The sequence below is a fragment of the Amblyomma americanum genome, chromosome 2 (genome assembly GCF_052857255.1).
Source record: "Amblyomma americanum isolate KBUSLIRL-KWMA chromosome 2, ASM5285725v1, whole genome shotgun sequence".
NCBI classification, from domain to species: domain Eukaryota; kingdom Metazoa; phylum Arthropoda; class Arachnida; order Ixodida; family Ixodidae; genus Amblyomma; species Amblyomma americanum.
Genome location: NC_135498.1, coordinates 96980577 through 97003057, shown reverse-complemented (window position 1 = coordinate 97003057; position 22481 = coordinate 96980577). Strand labels below are relative to the sequence as shown.

Genomic DNA, 22481 nt, shown 5'->3' with positions numbered 1-22481 from the left:
TCGGAAATCTTTTCTTTCCTTACAATAAAACTTTTGGATCGAAGCTCTGACTAGCTCTGGCGGTTTAAACGCTGTGATATTTTATCCAACATAACAATGTTGACATGGAGCGCAAAGTACGCCACGGCGCCCGCTGTGCGAAAGACAAAATTTTTTTTTAGTTTTATTCGAACATCATGCAATACTTGATTGTAGCCATCTTCCCAAGGCTCCTGCCTCCACGATAGTGAATTACTGAAATGATAGCCGCACACCCCCGCCCTCCTCTTGCCGGAAAATATATATATATTACTGAGAACGCTTTGCATGAGGCGTTCTCGCTGAAATGCAGTGCAGAATAAAGCTCGAACGTAGCTTTGCCCAGCGGCAGGCCAGAAGAAGCGTGAACGATTTTTGCTCCAGTATATCGTCCAGTTCTTTGAAAGAGATCTTTGAGCAGCCCGTATCGTTTTCCGAATGAAGCCGTTTAACAAGGCCTGCTTTCTAAAGGATAACAATGGCACTGTACCGGAAGCGCTCAAGGGTTTCCGGTTTCTCGGGAGAAAACGCTTAAATAAATGTTTCAATGCTGAATGCGCTCACGAAATTCGCAGAGAAAAATGCAAAATAATTCCTTGTACGATCTTTGTACAGCCTAAATGACGGTGCATGTGAGCTTTACTGGAACGTTAACGAAGAGAATTTGTAGTGTTCCGTGCCTTTCATAGATTTGATAGTTTTTTCGTCTTTCTTATATCAAGGGCCCAGACATAAAATTCTCGCTAAAATTTTTATTCAAACGCTTTCTGCTTCTCGAATAGAATGCCATGAATGCAAGTACAGAAAGATTGTGATCCTTTAGAAAGCTCGTCTTGTTATCTCGTTCCCATGGCTCCTTACCGTGGGACACTTGAACTTGACAGACGGGTAAGAATTCCTTCCTTCTAGCGCTGTTTCGCGGCTGTCGTAGCAGAGACATGCTTTGCAACGAAGCGGCATATTGAACTTCGCCGCAGCTCAAATACTGCCCAAGTTACTTTTATGGACGACTGGCGTCAGTATTTTTTTTGTGACGTTAGGTTTCCCCACAAAGTTCGGAATTTTTAGAAACGTAATTATTGTTCGGCACTTCAAATTTTTCGGTGAAATTTGAGCTTCTGTATCTTGTCTACTATTCCTGTTCCGGCCAACAAGAGAAAAAAAAGGCCACAACACGATATCAAGGGCTGTCATTCCGGGATTAATTGCTTACTAATTGTTTTTATAATTATACTGGTTATTTCTGCTCGAAACATCAGATGAACTACTGGTGGATTCGGATATATATTGTAATGAAGAAACAAACGCCAAACGAAATTTATTCTGCCCAAATACTCTGCAGAACTATACTGGCAAATTAACACATTATAATGCAACAAGTCTGATACGTTGTTGCCCATTTATAATGCTGTCCTTTTTTAACGAATTCAGTTGCTATATATTTCTTGCATAAACTATGCATGTAAATATTGTGTTCATTTTATGCGCAGGCGAAGGTTATGATTTTCAGGCATTCTCTTCAAATGAGCGTCGAATATGCTCTTTATGTCATTTAATGTCTGATTGTCACTTAATATACGGCATTTTGACTCAGACTACAGAAAACATTTCAGCGTATGTAGCGGTCATCTCAAGCAGAATACGCCTAGATCATAGAGTGCCTGTGTTACATCAACAAAAATAATTGCTCGGCTTTGTACACTTATGTGCAGGCAGCCTAAAATAAGAGGAATTACTCAATGCTCCAGCGCCAGAAACTGACAAATTCTTTGTGAACACTGATGCTGTCAAAGAAAGACGGCGCGATTCACACGTCTGTTATTCAGGCAAATATGTGCTAGATAAAACTTGAAGAACTTTACTTTTATTGCATCCGTTTAATGACTTGTCAGGTGCCTGTTTATTCAGTAAGGCAATGCAAGCCCAGCCAAATGACATTACACAGCAATCTTTCACCAAGACAGTAGCAGCGAAAAGCACCGGTAATAGGGCATCGCTGTTTTGCCACAAAGACTACAGCGAAACATCGAACGGCTTTGCAAGGGTAGTGGATTCTTTAGGAAATTGCTAAGACATACAAAAGACCGCGGATAGCAAAGGGAACGAAGAACTAGGAAACAAGTATTTTTCCTGCATCACACCGGGTTTCTCAAACATTACTATGCTCAATTCTTAAGTAGAGGTCACGCATAGACAACGATGGACGTGTTTAGTAGAGACTGCAGGGCAAACGTTTCTTGGAAAACACCATCCCAAGTTGTCCGTAGCACAAGTTACTTGAAGATGTACAGACGCAAAGGTTTTGGGTGTTCGTTTCTTGCCTCGAAGGAGGCCATACGTGTTTAGTAATCACAAAAAAAGAGCTTAAGACACCAGTGTGGAGCGTGAACCATTAAATACCAACGATATTGTACCAGCATTTTCGGTCCCGGCCGGCGCCAGATCTGGTGTGCACACTGACGTCAGGTTGCACCCGCCAACCTTCACTATCACAACAGTGATGACGTCGGCATCACCAGCAAGCATATGTTGTTCCTGGGAAGAACCACTGGCTTCAGTGGCGCCAAAAATAATTGTGACAGATGCACCTTGAAGTCACTTGACGCGGCTGGAAATGAGGAGTGGCACCGCAGACATCAATAAAAACATATTAAACAATATTTCTCTTAACGCTTGCGATTGAACCTTGATAGAAGGCGTCTCCTTGCACCCATAAAACAAATGAAATTGTTTGGTTTGGTTTCTAAATTTTCTGTATGTGTCATTGAACTGGACGCTTATTGTAACACGGCTATATAAAGTGCAAACTCCGATTGACGCGCAGCTCTGCGAACGTTCGAGCAGTGCTTATTTTCTCGTAAGAAATGGTTCTCCCAGAGCTCCGAGTACCAAAAAAGGAACGCCTTCTTTCGGACCTTGAAGCTCGCTCCTAACCACACAAATCGCTCATACCCATTGATTGCGACTTCCCTCGAAGCTACGTAAACACAAAATAACGCACGCTGTTACGTGATTTTTCTAGCTTCCCCTAAGTCTTTCTAGTCAGAGCAACTACCATGTCACATGTCCGCGACTAGAGGGCGCGTCGCCATTCTCATAACAAAAGTGCTATGTAAAGCGTCAGTACGCGCATTTCAGGTAGAGCATTGACTGTGCTCTGTCAATGCGGCGTTTTTGTGTAAAAATGCCAAAATATTTGCAGCATGAATGCAAAAATTTCGTCGAATAATAATAACAAACTGGAAAGGCAATAAACACTGCGCCGCATGCCGTTCTCGGTATCCGCATATTTTGCGGCCAAATAAAGCCCTTAATTTTTTATTCTCGCTTTTCCCCTGCTTTTTCTTTTTTTTTTGGCTTGCGGTTTCTTGCACGCTTTTGATATCGGCTTTTAAACTGAGCTATGGAGCCGCACACGCTTTCTTCGTTTGCTTACTCGAAGCGAAAGTGAGTCAGATGAAGGCGGGGAATAGTGACGTTGTCTTCCGTTGACGTCAGCCGCTATTGCAGCGTGGGCGCTAGAGGCCACGTGGCAGTGTGGGTGCGGGAAAGGCGCTTCAGGCGCGGGGTGCAAGAATGGCTGGTGACGTCATGGTAGGGAGGAGGAGCAGAGGTTCCTAACTGCCATTGGATAAAGATTCTATTACGTCACACGTTGCCTCCCCCCCCCCCCCGCTAGTCTTCCGACCGAAATTATTCACTCTTTCACAACACTGCATATCTTCCGAAAAGTAAAATGGCGCTCAGGGGGCAGCTAATGCCTGGCACGGGATGGAGATATATACGCGGCTAAAAGCCAGTGCGAGATTGCCCGGTGGGCGCTTTTTTGAAGTCTTTATTGGTCACAGATGAGGTCTGGCTGTACCTCTCCACGTTGGTGCGGTGCGCCTCTACATTTGCCGTAGGCAACCAGAAAGTATAAAAATTGATTAAAGACTTCTTCAGACGAATGCGCTCGCAGAAAATGATTGATGATCACACACGCAAGAACAACTCGATAAGGTGCGAGTAGAAAGCAGCGCTCATCTGCTACTCGCGGAGAGTAGCGAATTAGCTAGCAGTAACTAGAGGCAAGGATTCAGATAAAAATTCCCGCTGAAATATAAAAAGAGATGAGCATCACTGTATGAAGGCAGCAGATCGACCAAGCGGGCATTTGTTTCTTAGTGGCTTTTAGGCAAAGAAAATTTCAAGCAGTAATATAGCTGTAATGCCTCCTGCAAAGTGACGAAAACATCGACGCTTGAGCTAGCGTGTAACGGCCTTCAAGATAAAGAAAAGGAAACGGGCCCATGGGGAGCACGTACGCAAGGAAATAACCGGCTGGATGCGAACGCACTAGTAAGAATAGTTTATTTTCTCTATGCAGCTGCAAAAAGACGCTTATCCGTCGGCACTGAAACGAGTTTTTATATTGTGTGGCACCTTTAAAAGCATTAACAGTGTCCGACCTCATCAGTTTTCTTTAGAAGTTAAGGAGATTTTGTAAAAGCTTCTGTGTGTACTCCTCCTGAACTCACTTCCAGTTGCTCTAGAGCAATGCGAGGCCAATGCAGTAATATATATGCGAAAAATGCTGCATTCGAAATAAGTATGTTAATGACTTCTCTGCGAAATATTGCGAGGCCACATTAGGTTGTTTCAGTGGAATAACAGCGCCACTGCAACGAGTTGTCACGTATCCATGAATATGTGAAGGTGATTTGTCATCGTGAAACGCATTCGATATGGTAAGAACTTTGTGTTGCTTTTAAAAAAATCAATACTGCCCAAAGTTTCTCTATTCCCTTTTCGCTACTGAGGCATGGCGCTTCTTTTCGGCTGAATACCTAGGAAGTTCTTGCTTTGAGGTGCGCGCAAAGGCAGTAGCGCTATTTCTTTAAGGTAATGTCAGCTGGGACATTTATTTCCTCAACTATTTGGGAATGCATGTAGCGTGGCAAAGATGACAGAAGACAGCAGATGGACGGGACAAGCTGTCGTCCCGTGCATCCGCTGTGTACCGTCCTTTCGGTCGAGCCACATGGATTCCCAAGCAGCACAATGAACCAACTCATCGAAAAGAAAGTAATACTTAAATATTTCTTCAATCTGGTGGGTTTCAAGCCAGGGATTGCGACAGTTTTCTTTTCACAGTTTTTTTCTTTCGGTGATCCGTCATACTCAACAATTATGGACAAAACCATATATGAACGCAATTTTTCATGTAATGTAAGATTTCACTATAAGAATCAACATTTCTGCAGACCACCCGACGGCAGTCTTGAATGATTTCTTTTCTATTAAAGTTTTTGCTATCGTCAGTGCGTGCCCCATAGGTTTTCTATGGAAGCCTTAACTGTTGGATACGTCCGATGGAAACACCTTAAAATAAATATTTTTCTACATATCAGAAGAATGGACCATTAACTTCAATATTTTAATTTTACAATTTTCTGATATTAAAAATTTTTGCCCGAGAATGCTTGACATGTTCGTTCGCGTTAGACTTAAGTTTTAAGGGCAACTAAAAATCTTATAAACTGTGTATAATATTTATCGTGCAGGGCGACTTTGGGATGTGTCTTTAATTTGGTGATGAATATGGAAGCGTGCAACGCGTAAGGTACACTACACACCAGAAGAATGAGCAGTTAGTTCCTGCTCTGAAGGTATTTCTTTATTTTATTTTTGTCGACTCCAATCGGTTGCTTTGCCATGAGTCCCAATCCGCAGAGGCAAACAAAAGTGGACAAGTACTGTTTCATTCTTACCAAGAATGTCAGCGTTTATTAGGTTGGCAATATTCTGTTTTGCGAAATAATGTAACAAAGGACATGATTATCGGATGCAGTGTCGGCTTTGAGGGAGACCCCAAATCCCACTAAAGCACCTTTTACACGTGAACAGCAAAATACTCAGTGCACTTACACTTATTAACTGTAGCTCTCACTTTACCTGTCAGGATGACGAGTTAACTAATAAATATCGTTTTTCTTGCAACCCAAGTAGCATTTTACATGCCTCTGTTTTTCCGGTTTTAGTCGGCCTAATTTCTACTTCACTCTTTGAGGCACGGATGATTCATCTACTCGGTTAAAATGCATTATAGGCATTGCTGAAGGCGACCGCGCGCCAAACACGTCAAACCGAAACAAGCCAGAATCGAACCGCCCTGCCCGCAACTGGCAAGGCGCCAACGTCTCCAATGGTTTTTTTTTTTTCAGTATATCTCCTAAGAAGGACCATGCCACGGACTATAACGGAAGCTTGCCCATCGAGTGAAAGCCGGAACAAGCAATCAATCAGACGATGCCAACTCACCAAAAAGTCGTCGTCGATTGATGTCAGCGGGGGGTCTTCGACGGCCTGGTCGGTCGAGGAAGGAGCAAACGGATCGAAGGCTTGACGGAGATAGGAACTGGTGCGACAATAGGCGGCAGTGTGGGGGCAACTGCTTCTACTACTGCTGCCGGTGGTGTCGGTAGAGTTCAAGTCCGGAATGGGCCAGCTGTCCTGTGGCGTCGACGCTCGCGGGTGTCGGGACCCGGGCTGACCGGCCGGCTCGCTTATATGAGGCGCCTTTCGAACCACGTGACGAATGGCGCGCCCGACGCTCATTGGCCCGAGGCGGCGCTAGTGGCGCGCGCCGCGTCCCATTGGCCGCGCGGCACCTGTTGAAAGAGAATGGCCCCGAGAGCAGCGACGGCGGCGGGAACAGAGAAAGAGAGACAAAAAAAGGGGGTGTGCTTTCTGACGCGGTCCCTTTTGGAAGCGAGCGATCGAGGGAAGCGCGGAAGGAAGGAAGTGGAGGAGGGTCACTGGGAAAGAGTGAAAAGGAGCCGGCTCCTGAGAATCGCTATGAAAACGGCCGGTGAGGCAGCAAGATATGGGCGCGTGCGCGCGCTCTTTGATCGCTTATTAAATGGTGCATGTTCTTCTAGGTTCACTTTCCTCCCAATTGTTGAAGAAGTACTTTTGTGAGAATGTGTGATAAACTATGCGAAAAACGAGGGTGTCAGTGGACCGCAGTTCTGTTCGGCTGCAGTCAACGATTGGAATGGGAGTAATAGAGAATGAAAGAACTGAAAGGCGACCTCTGCCCCCTTTGGGTGGCTACTCCAACTTCTGAACGTATAAGTACCAAATAAACAGTTCACCTATTGTGACTTCACTTTTCGTGGTCTTCTTAAGATTTCGGATGATGAAGCCGTCGCTAGTTAAATTGGCTTTTTTGAGCGGTTTAATCCAATTCCAAACTAAAATTAAGACGCCAAAGGGGCATCAGCCGAAAATTCCATGATGTACACATAGCAACGAATGAAACACGAACAATAAAATAACGGCAACACAAAGGCACCTGCACATTAGCTCCTGGAGTGGAAATAGCATTGAGGATGTAGCACTGGTGAGGACTTTTCGCGCCTTTGAACTTAACTTCAGCTAGTTATGAGCTCCTGCTGGCTAAGAGCTTCCTATTTTGCTGGTCAGTGCTCAATTGTCTCGTCCTCGTTTCGTTTGTTCCTGACAGTACCTCTAATCGCAGCCAGCGAATACCTTTCGAATACTTATTTAGAGTCGTCGGCAGCGCATAATATTCGTTCTTCTGTCAGTAATGAACTTTCCATACACTTTTTCAACTCTGCAGAATTTTGTCCAGGTCGCATTAATCTGCTGTAATGAGAGCACGTAAAGATATTAAAGTGGAAACAGTAAAGCTTAAGCTGCAGCGAGGGAATCCCAATACCAGGTTTCCCTTAAAGTTTACCTGCGTGTCTTACAGTTTAGTTATTGGGAGAAAAGTTAGTAGTCAGTATTTATAACACGCAGCTCTTCAACTAATATCCGCCGCAAATGTCAATTATTTTCTGGACAAAAATGTGAAGTATATATATATATATATATATATATATATATATATATATATATATATATATATATATATATATATATATATATATATATATATATATATATATATATAAACAGAAAAACTATGCCACTGGTGAAATCCGAACCCACGACCTCTGAATTTCGCGTTCGCGTCTTGTGCTCGTAGGTCGTGGGTTCGTGGGTTCTCGCTCACACACACACACACACACACACACACACACACACACACACACACACACACACACACACACACACACACACACACACACACACACACACACACACACACACACACACACACACACACACACACACACACACACACACACACACACACACATATATATATATATATATGAGCGAGAAGGCAACAGTTACTGGAACCGAGGAGGGTATGGGGTAGGGGTGTTATTACTATTATTCGTTGTGTTGAATAATGAAAATTTGTATTGTATGTTTTATTGCTTCACAAGAAGCCTGCAAGAATCCGGCACCTGAAGGTAGCGGGTGTTTCATGAAACCAAGCAACCCTGCTTCATACATTGCTTGGATACAGGGACCGAACCATCGCTCTCTACTGGACTTCATCAAATCAGCTCGCCTTTTTTCAATAATTTAATCATTACATCTTTCATCACACCTTGGCCCGTCATTGATGCCCTGGGGCAATAAATCTCGCTTAAAAAAAGAACAACCACATGCCGCCGGGGGGGGGGGGGGGGGGGGGGGACCGAACCCACCACTTCTGAATATCAAGTCCGATGCTCTACCAACTGAGCTACGGCGACGACTGTCCAGTCTGCTGCTTTCGTGGGTATTTATGTTTATTGGGTGTAAGCGAACCCGAGTTTAAGCGAACGAGTCACCGAAACGAAGATGCATAGGGAATGTTTTTTTTTAATTTGTGGTGCTTAACGATGGGAGAATAACACTGCAATTAATCTGTTGCATAAACGAAATTAAATATAAAGCAGCAGGGTGAGATCCGAACCCATGACCTCTGAATTTCGCGTTCGCGTCTTGTGCTCGGAGGTCGTGGGTTCGGATCCCACCGGCGGCATGGTTGTTTTATATATATATATATATATATATAATGTAGGTACGCAACAATTCTTATAACTTCTTTCTAGACACGTTTATAAAAAATCAACCGCACAAATCCTCAGGCTAGATTTTATTCACATCAACTTAATGCTCTCATGGTCCTCGCTGGGCCCTACGAAGTTACACCTAACCGTTTCGGGTTCGGGTTACAAAGTAAACATTAAAACTGTTAATCCAGCGTTTTCTGTGTTCTTCTTCTCCTGGTGTCTCGTGCTTTCGCTGGTGAAGTTATGTCTGAAATACGCCAACTAGCCCACATGGTTACCTTATTAAACATTATACATTTTTTGTCGGGGTTGGAGCACGCAGTCAAAGGGCCGACATCTCCATTCTGAGAGCAGCGCTAGACCACTTGAGTAATCTGGCCTTCAGCGCGTCAGCACACGCTTTGATGAGATGCTGATGTTGAAAGAAATGGGGGTGCTCATCGCAGTGTGCATTCGGAGAGGCGAGGACGAGAGTGACGTGCAACCGCCAGCGAATTTTATTCTTCCTGCGCGCTCTTCCGAGAGCACTACCCTTGATATTAAAAAAAAAAATCGGCGCTGAATTTTTTTTTTCTGTGTAAGGCTACAGTGCTGCGACTGGACGCTGAGTACTGAAGGCTTGCTAGAACAGCAGGCGAAAGATTGCGTACTTCTTTTTCGCAACAAGCAGAGCAGACGTAGGGGAAGCTTCTATTGAGGACCCGCCCCATACATTGCGAACTAGAAGGCTGATTATATTCTTTTTTTTTATTATAAAAAAGAGATTGGGAAGTGGTTTTTTAGAAGACATAGCTCCTTTTTCAGTCATGCGTTGACTTGGGACAGCATGTATTTGCCGGCGTCGAAGGCACAAAGTTTAGAGTGGCGTTTCGTGCCATTTTGTCCTTGTACGCGGAAGACCACGGAGTGGTGATCCTATGATATACAGCACCTTTGGTCGCAAATACCACTGCTTCTGCAACATTTTCTACTGAACCGCAGTACACAAATGAAATATTGCAACAGCACATTCTGTGGTGCTTTGTCTCAATAAGGATGTGGTAAGCGTCCTACTTGTGGCGTTATTGGGGTCTGCTACAATTCAGGCCATAACTTGTTTGGTGAATTCGTATTCCATTCCTTGACTGATTAGACGCGCCGCTAAAAAAAAATGATACACTCTACTTTTGTGAAGAGCAGCATTATTGAATTTCGGAGACAAAGATCTGCATGGCGCGCCATAAAAAAAATTGAGTTGAGCGTATAAATCATGCGTTTTTAGACGATAGATTCAATTTCGGGTTAGGTATTGTAGTATACTGGACCAGCTTTTATTTCACCGAGTGCAGTTTTGAGCTGACGGCTAAAAAGAGCTCTATCAGGTTCGGTTGCCGTTCACGTCTGCTGAGCATTCTGACTTGAATCGCAGAAATAATGCGGTGTTCTATGTGGCGCATTTGTGGTGAGTGAGCAAAAACAAGAAATAGTTCTATCTACATTTTTGAAAGCATATCGGAACCACTTTGACTTTCAACAAAGGTGTGTGCCAGCTTGAGCTCAGGATACCATTGCAGGGAGTGAACTTTCCGAGTTCCAAAGTACCGGGGCTACTATCAATTAATCAAACCGCACTAGCACGAATTGGGGCCCTTTGTTAGCAAGCACATGTGTAACAAAGGGCGCGGCGCGCTAATTTGAATTATAAAGGACACCACTCCGTTCACCACTGGGCTTAGGAAATGAGTGCCATTGTCAACGAGTGAATGAACTGTGAACGACCCTGCTGTGGTGAAGTGCAATTTAGTCTGGCCCGCTGTCTCACGCCTACGTTGACAATCGCCCAATGCTCAATGCACAGCAGTTTTCCTAAAAAATCTGCTTTTTTCTTCAATTTTGCTTCCAGATATGAAGTTTTTGAAGGACAGCTTTCTGACTTTCGAGCGACTGCTCTTTACATATTGCACATTTTCGGAGTCTCGGCCACACAATGTCCATTGTAGGTTTGTCAGAAGCTCATGATACCACTGAACGCTTGCGCTGCAGAAAAAAAAGATAAAATTGTAGGTATGTAGGTGTGTATAGTTTAACATCAAAATGTGTCGCATAGATAATTAAATATACCGGAAGCGAGAAGAGTTGTTTATTTCCAACAACTGGGGTTGTTTAACGTGCACCGACATCTCACAGAAAGCGGTTCGTTCTCCTGTTTCCCTTCAAGTGTAATGTAGCCGCCGCCAATGAAATTCGAACCCGAGAACTTTAGCTCAGCACCCCTAAGGAATTCCGGTGCGAAGAGAAATGAATTTCAGCAGGCCTTGTTTCCGCCGAGTTAACCTCTCTGATGTAGGAATGCAGTGTGGACACATCTCGAACACTACTGCCGACACACGGTAAAAAAAGTACGTTAGACTTCGCTTAAGCTACGCTGTGTAAGCTGCGAACATTAGCGAAAGCAACATTGGCTTGAGTCCCGTCATGCTTCAATGAATCAGCATTCTCTCCGCCCGACTTTTTCGCCTTGAAATGTTGCGAAATAAAGTCGTTTAATTGAATAAAACGTTGCCTGTTATTTTTATATCTCCTTCCCTCTCTTTCATAATCACCCTTTCCTAATGTTCCTTCCCAATCCCAGGGATTTCGTAAATATATTTTAGTGGAAGAAGGGAGGAGAGTTCTAGTTAGTTTTGCCATAATTTAATTATTCCATGTATTTAAGACGTTAACTACACTTTCTTTTTAATTTTTCTACATTTTGCGGTGTTCATATATGTATTTGTTAATGCACAAAAATCTTGTATTGCAAAGGGCAGCCGTCTAAAGATATACATATGAGGAGTGTTCGACTGCAGTAAGAAAATTTCGGGTACGCTCTGTTTCGGTACTGCTGGATGGATGGATGGATGGATGGATGGATGGATGGATGGATGGATGGATGGATGGATGGATGGATGGATGGATGGATGGATGGATGGATGGATGGATGGATGGATGGATGGATGGATGGATGGATGGATGGATGGATGGATGGATGGATGGATGGATGGATGGATGGATGGATGGATGGATGGATGGATGGATGGATGGATGGATGGATGGATGGATGGATGGATGGATGGATGGATGGATGGATGGATGGATGGATGGATGGATGGATGGATGGATGGATGGATGGATGGATGGATGGATGGATGGATGGATGGATGGATGGATGGATGGATGGATGGATGGATGGATGGATGGATGGATGGATGGATGGATGGATGGATGGATGGATGGATGGATGGATGGATGGATGGATGGATGGATGGATGGATGGATGGATGGATGGATGGATGGATGGATGGATGGATGGATGGATGGATGGATGGATGGATGGATTGATGGATGGATGGATGGATACGGCTGAACCCTTTAAATCGAGTGTTGGCTAAAGCCACCTAGTCATGACATGAAATTTTACTCTTCTCTTGACTTTAGCACCAATCAGATAACCTTCGCTTGGTTACTTCTACCCGCTTAAAATCTACTTTCCCTTCGCTGTCCTTAAACCCCAATGCCTTGGATAAATCAGCCCCGCTGCTTTCCACTGTAGGGTGAAGCCCTTTAAAGAAAAGTATCATGTGTTCAGCCGCTTCCTCCTCCTCTTCGCACGGAACGCACAACGTGTCTATCTCAAGGTACCTGCTGATGGCGCACATCAGCGACATCTGTCGGGACATGAATGGTTTCATCATCATCATCATGATCATCAGCAGCAGCAGCCTGACTACCCCCAATGTAGGACAAAGTCCTCTCCCAAGTCTCCAGAATTAACCCTTTCATTTGCTAGCTGCGGCCACCGTATCCCCGCAAACTTCCTAATCTCAACCGCCCACCTGACCTTCTGCCGCCCCCTGCTACGCTTGGCTTCTCTTGGAATCCACTCCGTTACCCTTAAGGACCATCGGTTATCTTGCCTTCGTAGTACATGCCCTGCCGAAACCCATTTCTTCCTCTTGATTCCGACTAGGATTTCATCAACACTCGTTTGTTTCCTCACCCACTCTGCCCGCTTCCGGTCCCTTAACTTTACACCTATCATTTTTCGTATCATGGCTCGCTGTGTTGTCCTTAAGATAAGCTGAACCCTTTTCGTTAGCCTCCACGTTTCTGCCCCGTTGGTGAGTACCGGTAAGATACAGCTGTTGTACACTTTTCTCTTGTAGAATATTGGTAACATGCCATTCATCTTAACGAACCTGTCATATGCGCTCCACCTCATTCTTATCCCTATAGTTATTTCCCTCTCATGATCCGGATCAGCTATCACTACCTGCCCTAAGAACGACACGAAGACAACAGGTTCAGCGTAACTGTAATTAATGTTAATAATGTCGTAGAATTGAAGACTTTTTCAGAAATCTGGTCTAAGCGCCAATACAGGTATAAATCAGGCGACGACCAAATCTCTAAGCCGCACTAATATCTCACCTTTGCACAGAAACACAAACGCACACATAGTGCTCTGAAGGTGTTTAGAAGCGCTAGGCGGCTTCGTACGACCGCGCATCACACGCGATGAAAATAATTCCGGCGAAAAGTCTGAACCAATGTCTTTTTGCAAGCTGAGAAAGCACGAGGTCGACGCCAAGAATACTTTCCTGCATTATGATCTTACCAATTTTCCTCAGAATCAGTGCATTGTTATTATTCATTTGAAGAAGACAGCTCAAAAAAGCGAGGAGAGACATAAGAGATGATACAATTAGACCGTCACAAGTGCTCTTAAACGTATCATTGTGTCCTCTCTTTTGTCCCTCGTGGCTATATTGAGCTGCCTTTTTCAAAACATGCATCTCCAACTTCCCCGGCAGCTTCCTGTCTTGAACTGTTATAATTGCCTCGTTTAGGAAATATTTGACACGTGAAGCAGCTGTATTGCAAATCATGAGAAGTTGACAAGCTGAGAAAAACAGGGTGGTGACATAAGCTGCATTGCAGTGTGCAGCCTCAACTTAGCAGTATGAAACTGTCAATGCGCCCAGTTGTTATCTTGCGTTTTTTGGGCATGAAACTTTCTGATACTGCTACCAGTCATCGAAGTATTATTTCCGATCGAAATATAAATCAGATATGGGCGTGGAGGAAAGCTAGAAGCAAAAAATTCACGGCGGAGGCTCATAATCTAGACGCTAGCACGTAAATTGTGTGATACAGGCCAAGAAATAAAGCTGCATTAAATATTACTGTGTTAAACCCTCTGCTGCCTGGAACCGTGTGCTGAATGCCGGCTTTTGAGAGGGTGTTTTTTTCTCGACAGGACTGTGACGCGCTGCAAGCCTGCGCTATTAACAGCCTAATCTGATCTCGTGTAGCGCGTAGCTTGCTCCAACGGACATATAACATCCTGAAAAATCGTACGGCAAAATATTACAGCAATAATAACAAATCTGTTGTGGGCCCTCTTCTGTGAGCTTCGATGTCAAAATATATTGACGCCGCTCATTTCTATCTCACCTTCGCGGCCATTTTTCCCGCCCCTGACAAATAAATCGAAGCATGTAAAACTGAAGCTTAAGCACTTAAGCTCTGCGTTAAGGGTATGACGCAGTAGCGTTCATGGCCCAGTGCCCATATACACCGAATTTTTCATTCTTTAGATTTATAGATACCAGGCAGTCCTTATACCAGTCCTGGCGCAGTGGTACAGCGGTTGAGCGATGAGCCAGTGCCCTGCGATGGCAGGTGCTGCCACAAGTGGGGCTTGTGCGGCTCGGCAACCTCTCGCGACCAATCATTTAATTGAAGGCGGCCAGCTTGGCCTAAATCGCATGGGCAGGTTCTGATGACTTCAAAACATCACGTGACCTTGGGGTAGGGTTCCCACTTTGGACACCCTATATCGCTGCTCATTTTGCGCTCATAACGTCGACGGCGACCATGCCGGATTTTCTGCAGTACAGAAGCCTTAACTCTATCGCACTGAAACACCAAGCTTTGGAAGCCGCAGTCGAGGCCGTAGTCGGTTAGGCCCATTTATTTCGGTTGTTTTTTTTCAAAAATTTTCAGCGGAGTTTCTTGTGTTTATTAATGGTTGAGCTACTAGTTTCGCTTTCTTACCTTGTTTCACATGCGAAAAATTGATGAACATTCCTTCGTGTTCGAAATGTTCGCCTTGGGCATGCATCGTTTACTTAAGGACACAACTTCAATGAAAGCGACTATTCTTTTGGCGGTTGCAGGCAACTCTAACGCTTTGCTGAGGGTACAACTTGGATAGAGATGCTTTAAGGTGATGCCGCTGGCTTCGCGCTGAGACCCTTTTCAGCACTCTTGGGGAATTTTTAAAATACAAAAAGTTTAGTTTTACCACTAATTATCTGCTTCTTACTCTGGGCAAGGCTAGTGCTAGACAGAATGGCTCAGTACATGCGCTTTGCGGAGATCGCATGCTCTTACGCGCCCTCTTCCTCGCGGCAGCCAGGCTGGACAGCCAGTCAAGACCACAAATTGCTGTGGCGCTGGCGATTACCTCCTGTACAATGCTAAGAAGAAAACACGATATCGAGATGCCAGTAACGCTAATGAGCTGTTTATGGTGGGAGCAGGACTGGAGCAAGAAAGAGATTCCAGGTTTATGAAAAATGCGAGTTGCCTCTTAAAAAAAAAAAAAACGCTATTCCGACAGTTCTGTATCGCCTATATTAATGTTGTTTGCAAACCGCAGATCAGTAAGATTGAAGGAAAAACTTTCTGCTTAAAAAAACTATTATTATTTGTATTAGTCTTAGTCTTTCCTTTTTGTGCAAAAGGATACTTCATATGAAGAGGGAGGAACAACAAACTTAGGATGGCTTGAGCCGATTAATTCCGGATATCTGATGGTAGGAAGACAAATATTACTGTGTGACGATAAAAAAAGCAAAAAGAAAATGTCCCTTCCCGTACCACTAAGTATAACGGGCAATTTTGGTATTCCTATCATCAGATATCTGGAATTAATCGGCGCAAGCCATCTTAAGTTTGTCGTCCGTCCCTCTTCATTTGAAGTATCCTTTTGCACGCAAACGAAGGTCTAATACAAAGACTAAGAGTTTTCTTAAGCAGAAAGTTTTCTCTTCAATCTGAGTGATCTGTAGTTTGTAAACAACATTAATATGGGCGATACAGAACTCTCGGATTAACGTTTCTTTTTTTAAGAGCAAACTCGCACTTTTCACTAACCTGCAATCCCTTTGCTGCTCCAGTCCGCTGCCACCATAAGCAGCGCAAGAAGACAGTCGTCTCTGTAAGTAGAGCTTTGGTAAACTTAAAGGGCGAAAAATAAAATACATTTACATCCTCAGCACCGAACTGCAACAATGGAAATGAATTATTTCACACGAATCTCTGAGGCTCAGCTACACAACTGCCGACGTCGGCCCGCGAGCACGGGGGCTAAGATAGTCATAGCGTTACGAGCAGCGTCACTGTTTAAACTGGGCCGGAAAAAAATCTTTCATGTTTAGTTCAAATATATCAGCCAAGAATAGCTCTTTTCAACTATTACGAATATGATGAGAGCCAAAACAACCAAACAATTGAATTTAACCGGGCTTGAAAGCTGTATCAACTTCTCTTGGGTGTCTTTCTAAAGTTCTCAGATGAGCTATGCTGCGGCCGGCAAAAACGAATTCTGTCTCTCAGGTAGCAGTTAACGAGGGCTTTACGTTTTCTTAATCTCCGTTTTCCTTATAGTGCCACCTGATGCACTCAATCTTCGAATGAGAGATTCATTTGAGCACCGACTTATGGTACTCTCAGATTGATCAGTATGGGTTGCCTAATTTTTACACTTTACATTGCATTTTGAAATCCTAAACCAATAACAAACTTTTTTTTCGACGTAGCAGCCCTACTCGCAAACGTCAGCTCAGTTCAGACTTAGGTTTCACAATTTACTGCCTTCTGAAAAAAAAAAATATTTTTGCTTCGGTATTCACCGAGGTCGATTACGATTCCGAGCAGGTCAAAATAAGAAAAATTCTGTCCTCCGATAAACTTTTTCAAATAACGAGGCACTGCAATGTCTTTCGGTTCAAGCTTTGGAAAGCAGACGGGCATACTGGTGGGTTTGAACCCGCATTCGTGCACACTGGGGTGAGGTTTCTAATGAAGCAGCTTTTTTGGTGCCTAATTTTTCTCGGCGATTTTCTGCAATGTACTCGCACGATGGAACCAGCAGTTCCGCGTATTAGAATGCTCGCACTGCATTTTGATGGTAAGCATTTAAGCAGCTGAAGGTCAATTTTCAGTAGAAATTCGCTGCGATTCGTTCTCTTTTTACCCAACGCCCCGCTTGAATTTAACGACGGATCATAATCCTTGTTCTTCTAGGCCGCATTGTCTTGGTTTCTCGAAAGGCAAGGTGTTTTGCTCGCACTCACAAGTGGCCGTAAAAACGGCTCCGATCGACCTTCAAGACGCCAAGGGATTTCCTCGCAATGCCTTGCGCAATTTGTTTTCCACTTTTAGGCGGTCAGCACTTACTGCACCCACTCGGACATACACAAACTTTTCTGTCTTCTACGCAGCTTCCACAACGTTCCATAACGTGGTCTAAGAATGCGAAAGGATTCCTCACCGGCCTATGCGCCACCCCTTCTTGACAGTGCCTCATTGGAACAACCGCTGTCCGTTCCCTTGTCCGTCCCGCACATTGCACTGGTCTACTGTGCATGGCTGGTTCCAGCCAGCGCTAGCCTCTGTAAAAAGAGACACTTCCTGTACGGCAAAAATTTAATAAAATATCTTTTCTCTGTATCTTAAAATGAATGTGAAATAGTTTCTGCAGCCAAGGCGTCAATGCAGTGTTCCGTGGTAATCAGAGGAAACGTCGCACAGTGGCTGGTAGCTAGTGTCATTCGCTCTGTGGTATAGTTCTGGTTTTAACTCAGTTACTTGTGTCTATCTTACGTTCCAAACTGCACAGCTTTGCTGGGAATAATGTAGGAAAATATTTATAGCAGAAATATAGCGGCCAACAATTCTCGTCGATGATCGTCACGGGGCCATGATACTTACTGCAGTTGTTTTTTCTTCCGGTAAAAATTTAAAAGAAGCGCAATGCTAGACGGTGTTCTGTGCTTGCGTCACTGCCTGTGGGACGCAACGTGGAGTGAGAGGATCACAGTGAGGCTGGTTACTGCTACTTGGGAGGTTGTGCAATTGCCCAGAGACTTCGCCACCTAAAATATCTATTGCATCATGCTTTGACGTGACGCTTAATCAACGGTTTGACGTAACGTAATACAGCGGACAAGCACAAATTTCTCCTACTAAAGAAAACTAATATTGCGAAAGTAGCCAACTGTTAGGCTTTTGTAATGATTAAGAGTTGGGCTCACTTTCGCGGCTAGACCCATTAGTGTGCCTAATAATAACGATTAATACCTAATAGTAACGTCTATTTAAGAATGAACCCGATATTTTGAGCCACATATTTTGAAACTCTGGGGTTAAAAATTCAGTTTATTTAATAGTGGAATCCGAGAAAGATGATTGGGTCCTTGAAGATATCCGCAGTTTGGTGCTTTAATGTGGACTTTTTAGAATAAAAAGTATGCTCCACATGCGGACACTTGAGTTTCTTTGAGGAAAATTTTTTGTATTCCGGAAAAGAGTTTCAAATGATTTGTTAGAGGAAGAAACTGATGACTCACTTACAAGCCGTACTTTATGCACACAATTTTTTTCCGCTCGTAATACGCTGTTTCTCTAATTACAGTGTCCGTTCTTCGCCTGATGCGACCCTCCTGCGTGCAGGCGAACAGTCACAAAAAAATTTTAGCATAAAATTTGTGTGATTACAACGCACAACTGGTTTATATCAGCCAAATGCAGAAACGTAAAACATTGCAACGTATAAATCTTAGAAGAAATGACCGTATGACACACACGGATGTTGGCCGCCGCACTGGCTGAGTGGCTATGGCGCTCGCCTGCTGATCCTAACGACCCGGGTTCAATCCCGGCTGCGGAGGTCGAATTTCGATGGAGGCGGAATTCTGGAGGGCCGTGTATTGTGCGATGTCAGTGCACGTTAAAGAACCCCAGGTGGTCGAAATTTCCGGAGCCCTTAACTACGGCGTCGCGCATAGCCTGAGTTGCTCTGGGACGTTCAACCCCCATAAACTATAAACCTTAAACCTCCATAAACCATAAAGCATAAACACGGATGCGTCAGTGGTCTATGGATTAGCTGGAACCAGGTGTATAACACACACGGGTGCGTCAATGGCCTACGGGTTAACTGGAATCAGTTGCATAACGCACACGGGTACGTCAGTGGTCTACGGGTCAACTGGAACCAGGTACTGTTGTAACAAAAATTCGCTTAAGTGAGTGGTACGCCTGGACTAGCCCACTGTACGAATGGATGCGTACTGTGTTGCGTTTTGTCGCCATGTAAAGATGCTGCGCATACTAAGTTAATGAATCTTGATGCACCCGTTTTCTTTTTTTAAAGCGATGTTTATTGCCTCAGGGCATAAAAACTATTAAGTGAGAGATGAGCAAGATGCTTAAATAAATGAAAAAAAATGCACCTGATCTGATGAAATCAAGGAGTGAACGATGATATGGACCTTCTGTTCATGCAATATATCAATCCGGATTGTCCGGTGATGCACCCGTTTATTCGCGATTGTCTTTCGAGCCACCGCCCAGGATGGCGGCAAAGGGGTCAACGTCATCGTCAGGCGCAACCTCGTCCACCAGTCATGCTTCCTCCACCGGCCAGTTTCAAGGAGCCTTGTTAAGGTCTATTAACACTCCATGCTTGCGAGGCAGCTGAACAAGATGTTCTTCACTTCTTTCGCGGCCAATTTTTGATCAGAAAATCCAGGTGTCTTTTTTTTTAAATCCAGGTTTTCTTTTTTAAAGTAGTTTTTCATCTACCTCCTCCCATCATCATCGTCCCCCATCGTGACCTTCTTTTATCTCCTCTTCCCGTCCCCCAGAGCAGAGTAGCAGGCCAGATATTTATTTTTCAGGCCAACCTCTCTGCCTTTCGTATCAATAACCCCCCCTCTCTCTCTCTCTCTCCAGGTGTCTTTCCGCTGCGTGTCTTCTCCGCGTTTCTAGTTTCTGTGCGCTGCATCACTGCCACGAGCGCGCGTTGTTGTGCAGTCCAGAATCACATGGCACTTTGCCTTCGAACCAGCCATCACACCTGCGGCAGACGTGCTCGACGTTCCTATTTGATTCGGCCCCCGTCGTCGCTACGGTGCGACGCGTGTCGTTCACCTCTATTCCTTTTAGTTCCCCTCACTGCTGAGTGCGAATGGTATTTGCCTACCTGGGTCCAGCTTAGGCCTGCTCAAATTGTCTTCTTTCTGCGCGCTAATGCAGTTTCGTTTTGGAGCATTGCTTGTTTCATACGGCGCGCTTATCTTCGCGTAAGAACAAAGTGAAAAGAACGTAGGCACGTTTACAAGTACAACAAGAAGCACAAGCGCTTGCAAAAAAAAGCCCCTTATCGGTAGTGTTGTTGCTGTACTCGGTTATCGTCCGCGTTTTTTTTTTTTACTCTCTCTTTCTTTGCTATTGTTGATGCTTACGGCGGTGCCAAGAAATAAAGAATGCGGATAGCCCGTCATGCAACTATTCGATGCAAATGTCTTTGTTTTTTTTACCGGCACAGACGGGAAAATGTAGAGCATGTGTTGAACCAGCGATGGTTTACATAAGTTATAGTCAGTATATTCAGACACAACTCAACAGCGCAGCGGCTTTTCCCCGCCGAAAGACCCCCTCCCCGCCACTGGCTTCGGCCGACTCTTATGACCCTGGTAGCGTGACTATTCAGGAAGCGGCGCCACAATGAAGAGAGGGGTTTATCCCCAATCTTACAGTGAAGGGATTGTCCCCTTTCATCTTCCACACACCTCTTTTGTCACTCTAGCAGGGTCATGGGGATCGACCGTCGTCATTGGCTGGAAGGGGGTCCTTTGACGGGAAAAATCCGCTGCGTTCTTAAGTTTCAACCCACAATAGTGCAAGCTCAGAACACTGTGGCGCCATCTCAAATCTTTTCGGCGAAGCACCTCAACTTAGTGACGAGTAGGGTTTGTATTTTTTGAAACGGAAGACACATTAGAGAACGCGTAAGCCATAATAACATATGAGAAGCACATTTAAATGAATTGCATATTGCCCGCAGAACAGGTAATGGTTTGTGGAAGCACAAATGCAAATACAAACTTCACAGGAAGTCTTGTGGTGATAGCGGACTGGTTAGAGGTGGCTCTGCTTGGCGGCGCCGTGTGACACGTAGGAGGCTTGGGTTCCAATCTCGCTCCAACCTACACATTTCTGCGTGTTTTGTCTTCTCGAGTTAGTTTTTTCGTGGTGCGGACATACGGACGGGCAAATAGTTGCGGGCAAGGAAAGGTGGAAATGTAGCGCTCAATGCATTCCGGCGAGAAAGGAAAAAAGCATCGCATTGAGTGAAAATACAGAAAACGGATTTGCAGGAGCGTGACAAGGAATGTGTGGTCAACAATTTCCTGCGGAGGCTTTTTGTCACGGAAAAGTTTTCGGCTTGCTGCTTCTTTCCAAAGGGCACCTAAATTTATCTTTTTCGGAGACACAGTTCGTGGGCGAAAATTTATTTGGAGCGTTTTTCTTTTTCTATGCTTAACTCGGAGTTATAAACTGATGAGAAATTTGTTTTTACCACAAAACGAACTGTTCAGGGCTAACAAAGAGAATTTATTTGTACACCAGACAATATTTAGACACGAATAGTACATAAGCTAATCTCGAAACCACAGGAGCAAAAAAAAATGGTCAAAACAGTCACCAATTCGGACAAAGAAACTGGTACCGAACAGGTCAAAAATCTATATACAGTAAATACCATGGCACGGCCTCTTTCCAAATCCAACATACATCTCAGTACGCGGTGGTCACAAAGAGAATTTATTAGTACACCAGACAGTAATAAGACCCGAACAGTACATGAGGTAATCTTGAAACAACAGGTGCAAAAAAAAAAAAATGGGCGAAGCGTTCACCAATTTGAACAGAAAGGAACAGGTACCGAACAGGCCAAAAATTTGTGTACAGTAGATACCATGTCAAAGACTCTTTCCAAATCCAACATACATCTCAATACGCGGGGGTTATGCAAAGGAGAAGGGTGGAGTGAGGGGCAAGGGCGGGGGAAAGTTACCATCTGTATGTGCAGGGCTGCTGTCGGCGTGGCTTTGCGCATGCTGTGATAAAGAGCGCGCACGCATGTTTTTACAACGGTGTGATTTCAGACACGTGCATGTTGGCTACATAAAAACGCAATATTCAGCCGTTCGCAGCGGCTGCGAACAAAACGCTCTTCGCCTTGCCTCTCCTTATCACGACAGAAATTGCTGGTACGCACTCCTTCCTGTGTGGGTCACATTTCTGTCGTTCATAGTTTGCTTGTGTTTAACTTCTGGCGAACACTCACGAAAATCGGCCGGACGACCAGCCGCCCAGCGGAAAAGGTCGCCTTAATGACTG

At 44.4% G+C, this 22481-nt stretch overlaps 1 protein-coding gene across 3 annotated transcripts in view; it reads right to left on the bottom strand.

The window, feature by feature from the left end:
• Window positions 1–6556, bottom strand: part of LOC144121650 (uncharacterized) — a 127542-nt gene extending 120986 nt beyond the window's left edge. For all 3 annotated transcript variants that reach the window (XM_077654973.1, XM_077654976.1, XM_077654977.1), the window contains exon 1: window positions 6322–6556. The gene's annotated coding sequence lies outside the window, so the exon portion shown is untranslated. The remainder of the gene's footprint in view (window positions 1–6321) is intronic.
• Window positions 6557–22481: the final 15925 nt, after the last annotated feature.